The following is a 17,187-nucleotide window of genomic DNA, read 5'->3' as shown; positions in this document are numbered from 1 at the left end:
GGAAACTAATACAGCCATCGCATCTAAGAATTGGTAAACTGTAATATAACACATGTTTACTTTTGGGTGTAATGCCGCTTTAACTCCTTGCAATCTGTGGCACAGTTCTTTAACTGATTACAGGCTGTACAGTCTGGATGTAGCTCCTTAACACACGTCATAATACTTCTCTCTGTATTGTGCAGGATTTCTGAGCTGGTACCGCTGAGCTTCTACCAGACACCACCAGGCTAGTAAATCAACTCCCTCCCAATGACATTGATCCATATATTACACTTGGATACTAGGGTGCTTGACTCTTGCACATAAGCCATGCATTTTTTACTCTGAAGCTCTCACTCCATCTTTGTGACTTCCAGGCTGGAAACCTAGGATTCCCTGTGCTGCTACGTCAAAGCCATTAGTGGAGTTCTGATTGCTCGGGAAGGAGCCTAAGTACACAAGCTCCTTCACTACCAGGGCTGTCTGTCACCTTTGCCAAGTCAAACCACTTTCTGACTGGCTGATTGCTTATGCAGTAGACACTAGTACTGTAGTCTTCAGCAAAGGCAATATAGCCGCCTCTGAATAGCTTCACTGCACGTTAGACATTTGTACTGCATCTTCTCTAACTCGTCTTGTCCCCGAGTAAGGCCTGTTTTCGTGATACGTTATATATGCATGTTCTCAAGTAACTTCAGACCAGGCCAAGTTAAATAACAGTAAACATTTTTTTTACTGAACTTGTTAAGAGTAACATGAACAGTTTAACAAAGATGTCTTTAATACACACTTCTGTACATAATCTTCTCAGTATCCTTACATAGTCCACTGTCGCTCCTGATTGACTCTTGAGGTAGTTATACCTTAACTAGGTGAAAAAGTCCCTAGAGTTCATTGGTCAAGCAAGAGTCCATAACCCCTGGAACCCCGACTGGGCTCCCACAAGGGGCGATTAGGTGCAAAGTAACAGATCACTTCCTTAACAGCATGTCCTTGCTTCAGGAGAACTTGAACCAAACCTTCCACCGTCTTACTAAGTACAACTCCACCGAGAGGTGGTTCTCTCCCTTTTTATATGTTTTCCTCCTGCAGAGGGCAGAGGGTGGTACTTTCCCAAAAAGTCAGGGAAAACCTGGCCAGCAGAGTTATCCCTCACTTCCCACGGAATACCACCTCAGCAGGGCAAACACAAGCATACAGTGCAATATTATAACCAATGGTGGCCCGTCCATTAGGGGCGCAGGGGCACCGCCCCCTTCCGATCCATGCGCCTGGCCCCTAATCTACATGCAGGGCGCCAGATGCATGGATTTCAATGAGGATTTTTTTTTTTAGAAGCACATGATTACAGTGTGTGGCGGTGGTTGGAGCGGAGCGAAAGAGTAGAATAGCGGAGGTAGGGGGAGTTGGCCGCAGCCAATGAGTGTGCAGTCTCCGGCGGTGACATGCAGAGGCAGAGTTGCCGTGCAGCCTGAGTTGGGAGAAGAAAGATGGCGATTTCTGTCCTTGGAGCGCACCGAGGCCTGGCTCTGTCCACCTGGCTGCTCTTCCTCCATCTGCTGTGCATGAACTTCACGGTAGCCGAGAAGAAGGGGAAGCCACGATCGTGGATGGGCTAAGTGTGGACCCGGCGGCAGGGAGGGGGGTTTGTTTGTCGCACCAGCCGCCACTAATTATAAATGGAGCACCAGCCACCACTAATTATAGTGCCCTGTACACACGGTCAGATTTTACGACGGAAAATGTGTGATAGGACCTTGTTGTCGGAAATTCCGACCGTGTGTAGGCTCCATCACACATTTTCCATCGGATTTTCCGACACACAAAGTTTGAGAGCAGGATATAAAATTTTCCAACAACAAAATCCGTTGTCGGAAATTCCGATTGTGTGTACACAAATCCGACGGACAAAGTGCCACGCATGCTCAGAATAAATAAAGAGATGAAAGCTATTGGCCACTGCCCCGTTTATAGTCCCGATGTACGTGTTTTACGTCACCGCGTTTAGAACGGTCGGATTTTTCGACAACTTTATGTGACCGTGTGTATGCAAGACAAGTTTGAGCCAACATCCGTCTGAAAAAATCCTAGGATTTTGTTGTCGGAATGTCTGAACAAAGTCCGACCGTGTGTACGGGGCATAACACAGAAATCTCACCATAGACATCAATTGAAAAAAAGTAGAACATTTTAATAAAACATATAGATTTTACATTCTTAACGTTTATTCTTACTATGTGAATAACAGGGGTTCTGTAAATGTTACTGATTTAACTTAAGGTAGTACTTAGTGTGTTAATTTTTTCTTTAAAACAACGCAGTGGCATTCTTCAAGCAATAAGCAACTCCAGTATCAATAACAAGTAATGGCTGTGCTTTTAGTACCTAAAACATAAAGAGGCCCTATTAGCATAAAATAACAATAAAAAATCCAAAAGAAATTAACAACCCTAAATCCAGTAGGGGGCCAATGGAAGCATTGCAGCAAAAAACAAATAAGAATGGTTTTACTCTTTTGGGGTAGGGGATGATGACAATGGTTATTTTCTTCTATGGTGGTGAATGATGAGAGTGGTTTTACTCCTCTGGGGCAGGGACTGATGATAGTGGCTTTACTCCTCTAGGGCAGGCACTGATGAAAATAGTTTTATGTACTTACTAAGGATAAGGTCACACAAACAATTGTGCTGTACCTCTTTCTGCTATATTTGGTTTTCTTTAATACATTTAATATTAGTATTTAGTCTGCTCAGCAAGGATAATACAAGTTGCCACACTCTGGGAAACTTTATTTTACAGTACTGTTTTACGCCACACTGTTCATGCAGAAAACATGCATAGTTGGTTATTATTTTCTCACCCTTTTCTCATACCCAATTTATATCTTTTTATCTACAATATGTCTGAGGAGAGTGAAATACCTATTGGGGAACAAAAAGTGATATGTGGTGTTTTTAATGGAAGTGGAATTTACTGTTAACAAATGTCCTTCACGCCAGTTACAAATATCGCAGGGATTTCAGCAGCCTATTTCAGATTCTTACATGCTTCATGAAGATATTGAGTGAGGCCATTTCAGCAAACTTCCTCAAGCTCACCACCAAGTTTGTGGGTACATTGATCATAATCATGTGATCAGTGCCAATGTTGTAATAGGAAAATAAAAGAAGAGGGAAACATTGAGGGGAATTTATCAGAATCTGAGGTTGTTGTGCATGACAACCAATCAGCTTCTATCTTTTATTTTTAAAGCTTAACTGAACAAGCTGAAGATAGAAGCTTATTGGCTGCCATTCACAACTGTTCCAGTTCCACCCATTGAACCTGAGAAACAGTAAGTCAACTATGCAAGTAAGAAATAAAATTTTCAGGGTGTCTTTATATCATATACATGTTATAGAAATGTTTTAAACAATATAGAATACCTCAACATGGGAAGTTAAAGTTCAAATCAGGTTATGATGCAGAAAAGATATATGAATTAGAAATGACCCCATATAACAAGATGAGCTCACAGTACAGATGTACACTATTTTTTAAATGGTTAATTGACAATTCCCAATAGCCATGATATGGAGAACATTACATTGAGAAACACTTGCTTCAGCATGTTATTTATATTGCTAAAATTCCTTTGCCTTCTAGGGGAAAATACAATATCTCTGAAATATAAATTACAAGACAAAATAGATAAGAACTGCAAAATATTTTTTCTTAGCTATGAACTATTGTAAAATATCCCTCACACTCTATGGTAGGAATTACACTGGTGAGAGGTTCGGACAGGGGTGCCGGCGTACTCTAGGGTTACAAAAGGTTTCAATTCAGGAACTGGTCACCTCGGGCCTGAGATCTGGCAATGAATTTACCCTTGCATATGTAGAATTGGAAAGCTGCATACTACCAACCACATATTCAAAAACTTTAATAAAAAGTGTCAGAGACACTCTACCTGTTTCTCTCCACTGATGTGTTTCGCCCTCTATGGGAGGTTAACTCTATGAATAAGTCTTAGTAGGGGTAAAACATGTCGGCGAGAAATGGATAGAGTGTCTCCACTACTTGTTCGGTTAATAACGTTTTTTAAATGCGCCATTGGCCGTGGCAGTACACGGTCTTACACTTTTGAATCTACAGTGAGGGGGAGATGACGAGGCCCCGAGTTTATCCAGAACTCACGGGTGGAGTGAGTGGCATTAATAGAGGCTATAGAGAGGTGATATGGATTCATAACTTACTAGTCCCTAATGAACTATGAAATCAATTTTACTAGTAAAAACACTAGAAAAATAAAATGGTATGAAAGTGCCCATAAGATTTAGACTGGTGTCAAAGAAACGTTAAAATATTTTTTTCTACAGTGCCCCATCATATACAATTACTCCTGCGTTAAAGCCCAACTCCAGCCAAATCTTCTCATTTTAAGTTTGTATAGAGCAGGTTTCTCTTCCCATCTGTCAGGATAGGAAGTGATAGTTAATGTCCCCAATAGGAACACAGACAAAAACACATTTAATAAGAGCGAGGAAGTGTTAGAACTTTGACCACAACATATATATATATATATATATATATATATATATATATATACTGTATATATTTTTGGTATGCAAAACAGGGGATCAAATGATCAGTGATTGCCTATAAATGAATGCAGTGATGTGAATGAGAATATTTATTAAAGCAGTTGTGTATTAATTAATTTGCAATTTGCGTACAAAACCAACCAAAATGACAGATTTAGTTCTGCATGACTTGTACGGCCAAACGATGACTGTCTGCCTATTTTCTCTCCTCTTTCCCAACTATAAGCACTACTCTTTTGCGAATCAATGTAATTGCACATCTGTAGCAAAAGTAAGAACTGTTAAGGAACACTTTTTTATATTGCAATATTTTTATTCAGACTTTTATAAAATAAGGAGTGGTACATTAAATTCAATAGATATAGGATAACATAAAGGGCACTGCAAGGGTACATATAAATATTCAAAAGCACAATAGAGTATGAAACATTAGCTATAACATTATGAATAACTAGGGATACATAGGTAGTGTACACAGTTTATTTTTTTGCATTCCAAAATATGCTTCCAGTATGGGGGTAAAAGTATAGGTGAAAGGGGTGATAAGAAGGGGGGAAAGGTAGGAGATGGGTGTTGAGTCTGGCCTGGGGGAGGCTTTACAAATGGGCATTAGGGGAGGGCAACGTGTAGTAAGAAAGCTGGGTTTACATCTAGATGGAGCACTTTTAAACAGATGCAGATATTCTAATTTATTATACAGCTTGTGTAAAGGTTAATACATCTTTACCTAACTTGCAACATAAAATATGAGATGCAATAGAGTAGGAGCATGGGGAGCATGAGTACAGGGAATAGGAGTATGGGGATTAGAAGTATAGGGAGTAGAATTATGATGAATAAGAGAAGATGGAGAAGGAGAATGGGGAGTAGAAGTATGGCCATGAAGAGTATGGGGAGTAGAAGTATGATGAGCAAAATTATGGGGACCAGGAGTATAGGGAGGAGAAATGTAGGGAGTAAAAGTATGATGAGTAGGAGTATGGGGAGAAGAAGTAAGTGTACTGGGAATAAGAATATGAATAGTAGAAGTAGGGGAACAGGAGCATGGGGAGAACATATATGGGGAATAGGAGCTTGTGGACTACTGTAGGAGAATGAGGAGTAGGAGTATGGGGAATAGGAGTATAGGGAGTAGGAGTATGGAGAAAATGACTATGGGGAATAGGAGTATGGGGTGTAGGAGTATGGGGAAAAGGAGTGAGGAGTAAGAGTATGGGAGGATATAGAGTATGGGAGGATATAGAGTATGGGGGGGATATGGAGTATGGGGGATATAGAGTATGGGGGGATATGGAGTATGGGGGGATATGGATTATGAGGAGTAGGCGTATGGGGAAAAGGAGTATGAAGAGTAGCAATATGGTGAATAGGAGTATGAGGAAAAGGGTTGATAAGAAGGAGCAGAAGGTAATAGAGGGATGTGGAGTATAAAGCCTGGGGGGGGGGGGTACAAATAGGCATTAGGGGAAGACAATGTGTGTTATTTACTAAAGGCAAATCCACTTTGCACAACAAGTGCACTGCAGGTGCACTTGGAAGTGCAGTTGCTGTAAATCTGAGGGGGGCATGCAAGGAACATAAAAAACAGCATTTTTGCTTGTACATGATTGGATGAAAAAATCATCAGAGCTTCCCCTGATTTCAAATCTTCCCCTCAGATCTAAAGTGACTGCACTTCCAAGTGCACTTGTAGTGCAAAGTGCATTTGCCTTTAGTAAATCAACCCCAAAGTGTAGTAAGGGATCTGGGTATACATCTACAGCATTTAAAAAATACAGCGTGATGCCTTTTTCCCACATTGGAACGCATCAAAAATGCATGTAAATCTACATGACTATTAGAGTGTAAGCTCTTCTGAGCAGGGCCCTCTTGATCCTCTTGTATTTTATTGTATTATAACTGTATTGTCTCCTTTTTATATTGTAAAGCACTGCGTAAACTGTTGGCGCTATATAAATCCTGTATAATATTAATAACATGTGTAAACGCAACTTAGTAAAGAAAATAAATTTAAATAAATGAAAAAAAAATCCAAGAAGTGCACTGCAAATACACTGAAAATGCACATGGAGAAAGGCACAGCGATTGCATTAAAAAACGCAAGAACGTAAAACAAAATACAAAAAAAAATGCATGACTGCAGAAGCGGAGAGATGTGAGCCCAGCCCAACGCTATGCATATGTGCTAATGCACCCCAATAGTGTGAATGGACAGTTTGCATGAATGTCCCCCAGGGTGTGCAACACACACAATTCTCCTCTATTGTTTGACATGTACTGTGCAGAAAACGGCGCAATACGATTAGCGTCCACTAGGTGTCGGGCGAGTACACCGTCCTTTGATGTAGCAGCGTTTTCCTCCCCCTATTGTCGGCTGGGAAGCTCCAGTCTCTGCCCATAGATAAGCTCCGCACACCGCGGGGCAGTGTGGGGGATGTAGTTCTTCCCTCCCCTCTTCCTGCGCAGGCCGGCCCCAACAAAGACTACATCTCCCGGCAGCACTTGCGCCTTATCAGCTGCCCCTGCGCACAGACAGACAGCTCCAGCGGTGTCCTATCACACCGGAGGGGGATGATGTCACCTGCAGTCTGCAGCACGCAGAGACAGTTCAAATAAATCTCCGTGTATGAGGATCCCGGGTAGGATTCATGAGGGACCCGGCATGGTCAGGTGAGACCCTCCCTGTGCTGGGGGAACACGGACAGTACACACTGCAAGGGATGGTGGGGAGACACTCAACCAGCTTATGGGCGTGACAGCTGTGTGGGGTGACTGCTAATATTCAGTGCAGGGGTGCATGGAGGATGTGGAGGGGTGCATGGAGGATGTTCCATTGAGAGAAGCAGCTTGCTGGGTAGCTGGATCCCCCCATTGATCTGCATTCAGTGGTATCCAGACACAATGGGGACAACTACTGCCTTCTTTTCATCCCCCTCTCCATTCATATTGTATTGTCATCCCACTGCAAGGAGGAGTGCCGGGTGGAAGCTATAGGAAGAGATTGTATTGGTAGGGATTGCACACAGGAAGAGATTGTATCGGTAGGGATTGCACACGGGAAGAGATTGTGTTGGTAGGGATTGCACACGGGAAGAGATTGTATCGGAAGGAATTGCATATGGGAAGAGATTGTATCGGTAGGGAGTGCACACGGGAAGAGATTGTATCGGTAGGCATTGCATACGGGAAGAGATTGTATCGGTAGGGAGTGCACACGGGAAGAGATTGTACCGGTTAGGGAGTGCACACGGGAAGAGATTGTACCGGTTAGGGAGTGCACACGGGAAGAGATTGTACCGGTTAGGGAGTGCACACGGGAAGAGATTGTACCGGTTAGGGAGTGCACACGGGAAGAGATTGTACCGGTAGGGGAGTGCACACGGGAAGAGATTGTACCGGTAGGGGAGTGCACACGGGAAGAGATTGTACCGGTAGGGGAGTGCACACGGGAAGAGATTGTACCGGTAGGGGAGTGCACACGGGAAGAGATTGTACCGGTTAGGGAGTGCACACGGGAAGAGATTGTACCGGTTAGGGAGTGCACACGGGAAGAGATTGTACCGGTAGGGGAGTGCACACGGGAAGAGATTGTACCGGTAGGGGAGTGCACACGGGAAGAGATTGTACCGGTTAGGGAGTGCACACGGGAAGAGATTGTACCGGTTAGGGAGTGCACACGGGAAGAGATTGTACCGGTAGGGGAGTGCACACGGGAAGAGATTGTACCGGTAGGGGAGTGCACACGGGAAGAGATTGTACCGGTTAGGGAGTGCACACGGGAAGAGATTGTACCGGTTAGGGAGTGCACACGGGAAGAGATTGTACCGGTAGGGGAGTGCACACGGGAAGAGATTGTACCGGTAGGGGAGTGCACACGGGAAGAGACTGCATAGGAAGTGATTGTATATATTGGATGGGATTGTATAGGAATGAATTTGGATCTCATGGTGTAGGCTGTAACTGATCTGACATAGAATTCTGATCTATAGCGCTGTACAGAGCCAGAGTGCCATGTACAAGAGAGTGGTCCTACACGTGATGTGGCCCTGCTAGGTATGTGAGTGGAGAGGACTGTGTATGTGATGAATGCTGAGTGGAGATTTATCCGGATGGAGAAAGTGATTTTTCTATCCAGTCTTCAACCATTCCTGAACTGTATATCGGGACTGAAGGTGCCATTTAGATCTGTGTCCACATTTAAAGTCTGGTTTAACACCGTGTTTATTTCTTTTCCCATCCTCTCTCCCACCAGTTTCTATTCCCATCCTCATCACCACCCATCCTTGCACGTACCCACATCCGACCCCCCCCCCCCCATTCCCATGCTCATCCTCACTCTTCTTCTGTAAATCGGATGTCAAACCAAATAACACTGATGGGTAAATTTTAATATTGTGATTATTAATGGTGACAGCAGTTACCTCCACATTATATTTTTTTTATTTGTGACTCCCAAAATATCATAAAAGAAAGTGGAACTAAACCCTCCTATCCTTTACAGCCAAGGAAGCTGCCGTCTTAGCTTCAGTTTGATCTGCAGTTGCCATGGTGCTGCACATGTGATCGGTTACGATGCCAGCCATGGTGGGTTTGGTTCCACTTTATATATTTGTGGTCCTTTCATACGGCTTTCCAATCAGATCCGTCAGTTTATTTTTCGGCAGAGCTGATTGAAAGCTCTATGTAAGTCTATGGGCAGGTGGATGTGCATCTGTTTACATTTGATTACCTCTAAAAATGGAAAGGACCGCAACTTTTTTTTCAGACCTAAATGTGACAGATCGGAGGTAGCCTGAAGTAAGTCGGCAGGCAAGTCTGTGTTCACGCGGCCGCCCATTGGTTGAGCATTGGTCCTTAAAGGTCAAAATGCAAAAACTGAATGGGGGGCTTCAGTAACCAAAACTGCTGTGTTTATCCTCATGACACATCACAGGAAGCACCTCCATGGTTAACAGAGGACAGAATTAGAATTAGAGTTGGGAAACTTAACCATTAATAAATCACTGGGACCAGATGGCTTGCATCCGAGGGTACTTAGGGAACTCAGTCAAGTAATTGCCAGACCATTGTTCCTAATTTTTACAAACAGTCTACTGACTGGAATGGTACCAGCTGATTGGAGAAAAGCCAATGTAGCACCAATATTTAAAAAGGGCCCAAAATACATCCCTGGGAATTACAGACCATGTAGCCTAACATCAATAGTATGCAAGCTCTTGGAGGGGATGATAAGGGCCTATATACAAGAATTTAGTAATGAGAACGGTATCATTAGCAGTAATCAGCATGGATTCATGAAGAATCATGCTTGCCAAACCAATCTATTAACCTTCTATGAGGAGGTGAGTTGCCATCTAGATAAAGGAAGGCCCGTAGACGTGGTGTATCTGGATTTTGCAAAAGCATTTGACACAGTTCCCCATAAACGTTTACTGTACAAAATACGGTCCGTTGGCATGGACCATAGGGTGAGTACATGGATTGAAAACTGGCTACAAGGGCGAGTTCAGAGGGTGGTGATAAATGGGGAGTACTCAGAATGGTCAGGGGTGGGTAGTGGGGTTCCCCAAGGTTCTGTGCTGGGACCAATCCTATTTAATTTGTTCATAAACGACCTGGAGGATGGGATAAACGGTTCAATCTCTATTTGCGGATGATACTGAGCTAAAAACTTCTCCGCAGGATGTGGAAACCTTGCAAAAAGATCTGAACTAACGAATTGGGTGGGCAACTACATGGCAAATGAGGTTTAATGTACAAAAATGTAAAATAATGCATTTGGGTATCAAAAATTTGAATGCAATCTATACACTGGGGGGAGAACCTCGGGGGGGTATCTAGGATGCAAAAGGACCTGGGGGTCCTAGTAGATGATGGGCTCAGCAATGGCATGCATTGCTGCTGCTAACAAAACAAACAGAATATTGGCATGCATTAAAAGGGGGATCAACTCCAGAGATAAAACAATAATTCTCCCGCTCTACAAGACTCTGGTCTGGCCGTAGCTGGAGTATGCTGTCCAGTTCTGGGCACCAGTTCCCAGGAAGGATGTACTGGAAATGGAGCGAGTACAAAGAAGGGCATCAAAGCTAATAAAGGGTCTGGAGGATATTAGTTATGAGGAGGAAAGGTTGCTAGCACTGAAGTTATTCTCTCTGGAGAAGAGACTCTTGAGAGGGGATATGATTTCAATTTATAAATACCATACTGGTGACCCCACAATAGGGATCAAACTTTTTTGCGGAAGGGAGTTTAACAAGACATATGGCCACTCATTAAAATTAGAAGAAAGGAGGTTTAACCCTAATCGACGTAGAGGGTTCTTTACTGTAAGAGCGGCAAGGATGTGGAATTCCCTTCCACAGGCGGTGGTCTCAGAGGGGGGCATCGATAGTTTCAAAAAACTATTAGATAAGCACCTGAACGACCGCAACATACAGGGATATACAATGTAATACTGACATATCACACACGTACGTTGGACTTAATGAACTTGTGTCTTTTTTTTTTTTTTCCAACCTCGCCTACTATGTAAACTGAAAGGCAACCTCTGTCCTGTTCTACTCCGACCCACAGCAAAGGAGACAGGACTCTTAGAAATTGATTTTCTCTGTGCAGTTATTGCAGCCTACAATATTCTGTGTGTTCATGTAGATGGTTTCTTCTGTGTTTGATGGATGCGTTAATGCAGGTCTGTATGTTCTATTTAACTGTTATGTGAATGACAGTTCTGCAAGTTGCTTTGTATTCCTTTGGATGTATTGAGATCCATTTGTGTTGCTTCAAAATTCCTGCAACACTGGTCTCTGTACTGGGACTAACAGGTGAAAGGCTTCTCAAGTGTATACACTACATTTATGTACAAAACACAGCGTTTATAAACAAAGCATTAACCCTGATAAACCCATTTCCTGTACAGAACTGCAAAATGATGGATGGAAGCATAGTTCTAGAACAGGCGGGTGACCTTTACTCTTGGCTGGTATAGTGGTAACAGTCCACATGAAGACCAGAATATTGGCCACACGCATTATCCAACATTTTTTTTTTTTTATGGTAAAATGAGCAAGGTCATCTACCTACCATTTGTTTTCTAAATTCAATTCATGTAAGTAGGAGGCTATCTTGAGTTTTTTGATCAGTTCTGGAATTAAGTGGTTGAAATTGCCATTTCCAGCTTAAAAGAGCTTCCTGTACCCCAGAAATCTCCAACGTGAGCTTCATTCAGAGCGGCAGTGTAGTTTACTGCAATCTTCAGTGGATCACTTTTCAGAGGCAGGTGGATGGAGGTCTGCAGGTGTTCAGGAGGAAATCCCAAGGGGGACTTTACATTTCAGTACTGTGCTGCAACCACTTGGCATGCGGTTGCAGTGCGGTCACATTGACTGCAATGGGTGCATTTTGCAGGAGGAATGCCTGCCAGACTCGTCATGTGGAGTTATCATCAGTGAGATGTTTTGTTTACTTAAAGCATCAATGGGAATTGTCAATATTGAGATCATTTTGTTTACTAATAACTTAAATATAATATTGTCAATATTTTGTATTTTTTCCATTAACACCTAATGTGTTTATTGTTCAGTACTAGGGCACGCTTACACTTGTGGCAGACTTGGCCACTCTCTGAAAAGTGATTAACCAGTGGATCTTTTTTTTTTTTTTTTTTTTTTTGAGGGCAGTTGACAGGTGGCTGGGGGTTATTAGTTGTAAAGAATAAGGCCCCTTTCACACTTGTATGTTTTTTACCGCGACTTGAAGCAATGCCTGTGTCATTTTGAGGTCTATGGACCTCAAGTTGCATCAAAGTTGGACCAAAGTAGTGCAGGGACTACTTTTGAAGTCGCACCAATATGAATGGTACTCATTGGAAATCATGGGGTATGTCTTGCCATGCGATTTTTGCAGTCCCAAGTTGCACAAGTGTGAAAGGGGCCTAACTTCACTTTTGTTGAGAAAAAAAACATTCCCCGCTGGGTGATCAATGTACATACTAGAATTTTAACAAACTTTGTTGCAGTTTCCTACCTTTTTGTTATTTTGAAGAAATCCCTCTGTGTATCTCACCAAAAATGACATTTTGTTGCGGGGGTTGCCTGATATCTGACTTGTATCTTAGTGTAGACCAGGGATATGCAGTTAGCGGACCTCCAGATGTTGCAAGTCCCATGAGGCATAGCAAAACTCTGACAGCCACAAGCATGACACCCAGAAGCAGAAGCATGATGGGACTTGTAGTTTTGCAACAGCTGCAGGTCCGTTAATTGCATATCCCTGGTGTAGACAATGATGCAGAAAATTATGTTTCTGGGGGGCATTCTGTATACATTTTTTGTACAAAACACCTCCAGGTTGCCATATTGCATTGGATTTTAGAGAAAATTACAGTGCTGCTGATTGAAAAGCAAATTTTAATAACTTTCAATTCAATTATAATATGCTATATTTTTATTTGCCTTTTTTTTCCCATGAAAGTATAGGTACCCTTTAATGCTGAAAAGCTTGCGATGGTACTGCCTGCTAAACGCGATGGGGGGGGGGGGGGGGGGGGGGGTTATCATTTTTGCAATAGCATTTTGTTCATCCTCCTCCAGCCACTGTGTAAGGTTAAGGGAGCAATAAAATCGCCCTTCCCCACAGCTTGCCACCCTTCCCCATATCACTCACTTTGATCTTTCTTCCTATTTGGGCTAGATCACATATTTGGGAATGTAGCAAAAGGCGGGTTCTCCTTTCTTTTTTTTTTTTTTTTATCCCTATAAACTTTAGTTGGAGTGCCTGAAAACATGTGTGATGTGCTTTTTTTGCATAATTTCTTGCCTTTCCTGGTAACTAGCTTTCTATTGGCTAAAGCAAAAGGGCTCAAGCCCAAAGTGCAGATCTAAATGTAGATCTAAAAGTCCAAAATCCCTCTAGAAGCTTAAGCTCACATTTGACCAAAGATCTGTGAGCATCTGACCATCACACCTATGTGAGCTTGCTGGACACCCCATTCCAAAGCTATTGATATGGAGTTGCCCCGCTCTCCCTCTTTTGCAGCAAACTTGGCCTCTGAAATCAGGTACTGTATTGAACGAGAAGACCTGTCTTGGCTTGCATTCTGCATTCCTATTCTCCCCAAAGGTGTTCAGTAGGGTTGAGGTCAGGGCTTTGTGCAGATCACTTGACTTCCTCTACTCCAAACTGATCACACCATGTCTATGGAGTAGAATTTGTATACAAGGGTGTGCAATCCTCCTGGATCAGAAAAAGGGCATTCCCCAAACTCATCACAAGGTTGTAAGTGCACAATTGTCTAGGGCGGAAACAACTAATAAATTAATCAACAACTAAATGATTATGTAAATAGTTGTCAACTATTTTCATAATCAGTTAATCGGTCAGCCAATTAGTTGGCCTGCATACAGAATTCATTATTTGTTTACATATCAGGAAATACAGTGCAGCAAACATACAGCTCAGTACACCAACCATCCATACATGTTAGTAAGTGCCTGAGAGCTTGTGAATGTGTGAGCAGCAATGCCTCATGGGACATGTAGTCCTGGGCATGAAGTGAGTGATTGTAAAGGCAGAAGTCCTTTTTAACTTGCTATAGGGGCCGGACGCCGTGGACTAGGCTGAAGCCGTGGCCCCGCCTAAAAACTCATGCCCGCAGCGCCTCCGGACCGGCGCGGACACCGCGCCGGGCATGAAGAGCTGCGGGCAAGGAGTTTTTAGGTGAGGCCGCGGCTTTGGCCTAGTCCGCTAGGCCGGACGCCGCGGACTAGGCCGAAGCCGCGGCATCGCCTAAAAGCTCATGCCCGCAGCGCCTCGGGACCGGCGCGGTTTCCAAAAAAAAAGATTCAATTCGAATCGTGAATCGAGTTTTTTTTAAGAGAATCGAAGATTTTTTTTAACAAAATCTCCCAGCCCATATATATATATATATATATATATATATATATATATATATATATATATATATATATATATATATATATTACAATTTTTTTTTAATCAACCCTGTTGGGGGGGGGGGGGGTGCTTTGTTGAGTTGTCAGGGTTCTAAATAGACCCCTGACATCTCCCCTTTGAGACTGGGAAACGGACTGAGGACGGATATTCCCCAGTCCCTTTCTCTGCAACCTCAGCTGCACTGGAGATGAATAGACAGGAGATAGTGGCTCCTCTCCATTCATAAACAGAAGCATTCCATCCATTCGGAAAAGAAAGGAGCCAGTAAATTACATATGTACCAGCTCCTTTCTCCGCTCTCCATCCTGACAGATCGGGGTGGGGGATGGGTGGGACGGAGGAGCGCACCGAAGAGGACACGGGAGAAACCGGAGGAGCACACCAGGGGAACTGGAGAAGTACTGGGAGGAGGACACGGAGCGGGACCAGACCGGAGCACATGGAGAACACAGAGGAGGACATCAAAGGGGACCGGAGGAAGGATACAGGGGACAGTCAGGGACGATCAGTGCGGCGGTGGGAGGAATTACGATCACTGATCTCCCTGTGTGGCTTTCAATAACGCAGCGTTAAGCCGCAGATTGGGAGGAGGCGAAGCGGCTGTCAGATCACAGGGATTGGCGTCAGCGGTGACATGTCTGCTGACCTCCGCCGCTATCTGATCCGATCCAGTCTGCAAAATCCAGACGAATAGTGGTCCTGTTTTGCGTCTGTGTGGCGGATCGGATGAAAACTGAATGAAAACCCAATCTATCCATAGAAGAGAGTGGGACTTTGTCTGTCTCTGCTCTGCACAGTGAGTGGAGATGGACCTGTCATCCACCTGCTCAGCGGGAATCGGTGGAGCGATCCCCAACTGAGCAAGCGGAGTCCGTCCAACGGAGGTGCCCGTTTGAAAGGGGCCTAACAGTACCCGTCACTGGAATCATTTGTACTTACAAATGTGGACTAATCTCCATAATGTAAAATCTACATTTTGATCTCTGCCTGGTTTGATTATTTAGCAACAGATCAGGTCAGCTGTGTGCATATACAGGACTTTTTGTGGTCAGCCTAGTACATTAGATGTGACCACCATAGTCGGAGTTTATGACTGCTGCACAGATTTTCCATAGAAGGATTGTGGCATAATCACAGAAGGCAGGCATGCATGTTTGTTAATGAACAGTAGTGATTATTTAGGAAGATTTATCCTGGATTATTATTTATTATTATTTTTTTTTTTTTTTTTTTGGTGAAAAGATCAGTTAGAATAGGTAGAAAGGCATTCATTTATTCTCCTAAACTGCCCATCATTGGCTGGACTGGGCAACAAATTGCCTTATGTCTATGGTATCTTATGTCATAACTATACACCTCTCGGCTAATAATGTAATGAGAATCACATGCATTGCATTCGAAATGCTATATAGCTGGTTAAATTGTCAATGAGGCTTTTTGTTGTTCCTAACCAGTTTACATTGATCAATCTGATACACAATGGTCTACTATGTTTGGATTGCGCCTTCCTTTTTGCACACTCTTCACAGGCACAGACAAGATAATCTGGTTTTCACAGAAGTGATAAAGTTCTTTTTACTAAAACCCTTCCCTAGCCCTGGGCTATGATCATTATCTCCTGCAACCACCCTACTTTCTACAATTACACAGACTTTGTCATTTTTCAGCTTAACCCCATGCAGTACTTATTAGAAGTTGCCTTATTAAGTTTTTTTTTTTTTTTTTTTTCCCAAACGTATTGCCTTTCACCATTTGGCATGTTGTAGATTTGATTATCTTTTATCAGTGGTGTTTTGCAGTTATTTTTAAAGTGGTTTTAAACTTCATACATTAAATATGAACAAAGCATATCTCTGTATAGTGTGTACTTGTCTCAGGAGCACTAAGTGTCATTTCTGTCTGCTGCTGCTTTTGTTCTCTATCAGCATGAATCACTTTTGGCACGTTTCCCTGACACCAAGAGAAAAAAGGTGACCGGGGCGGGGACTCCAGCGATTGACAGCCTCAGCTCTGTTCCTGTGTGAAGGGGGTTGTGTCTCTTCCCTCCAATTAGCTCTCAGACCTCTTCTCATTGAGCTCTGCAAAGTGCAATTTCAGCTCTCCGCCCCCTTTTTTTCTGACAGCTCAGACAATTTTTATAAATTCTGCACTTTGAATGGATACAGAGAAGACCACAGGCAGGTATAACTTATGTAGGATGATTTTGTTTCATCTCTCTGTATCATCTGAGGCCAGTTGCTTCACTGTCTATATGGAAGGGTTTACCACCACTTTAAGGGCCCCTTTCACGCGGGCGGACTGTTCAGGTCCGCCTGTCAGTTTTTTTTTAGGCGGACCTGAACGGACACTCCATGGAGGTCTATGGAGGGAGAGATGTGACATGTCCGCTGACATCCGACCTGCTCCGATCCAAAAAAGTGTGACGGAGGAAAAAACTATTTTTCCATCCGTCATCGGATCGGGTGACGACAGACTCTATGGTCCGTCTTCATCCGATCCCCCTTAGGGGAGAGCGGCGCTCTGACAGGTCCGTCCCTGCACAGTGTGCAGAGACAGACCTGTCATCTGCCTGCTCAGCGGGGATCGACGGAGCGATCCCCCGCTGAGCAGAGCGGGCTACGTACATGGACACGTCTGTGTGAAAGGGCCCTAATTCTTGGTAGCT

The 17,187-nt window shown here is 43.4% G+C and overlaps 1 protein-coding gene across 2 annotated transcripts in view; it reads left to right on the top strand.

Moving 5' to 3' along the window:
- The first annotated feature begins 7,077 nt into the window (after window positions 1–7,077).
- DAAM1 (dishevelled associated activator of morphogenesis 1) overlaps window positions 7,078–17,187 on the top strand; it is a 295,359-nt gene continuing 285,249 nt past the window's right edge. For both annotated transcript variants that reach the window (XM_073609934.1, XM_073609931.1), the window contains exon 1: window positions 7,078–7,238. The gene's annotated coding sequence lies outside the window, so the exon portion shown is untranslated. The remainder of the gene's footprint in view (window positions 7,239–17,187) is intronic.

This window comes from Aquarana catesbeiana, linkage group LG13 (assembly GCF_042186555.1).
Source record: "Aquarana catesbeiana isolate 2022-GZ linkage group LG13, ASM4218655v1, whole genome shotgun sequence".
Taxonomy (NCBI): domain Eukaryota; kingdom Metazoa; phylum Chordata; class Amphibia; order Anura; family Ranidae; genus Aquarana; species Aquarana catesbeiana.
The sequence above is the reverse complement of the archived record's forward strand: the minus strand, read 5'-3'. Positions and strand labels throughout refer to the sequence as shown.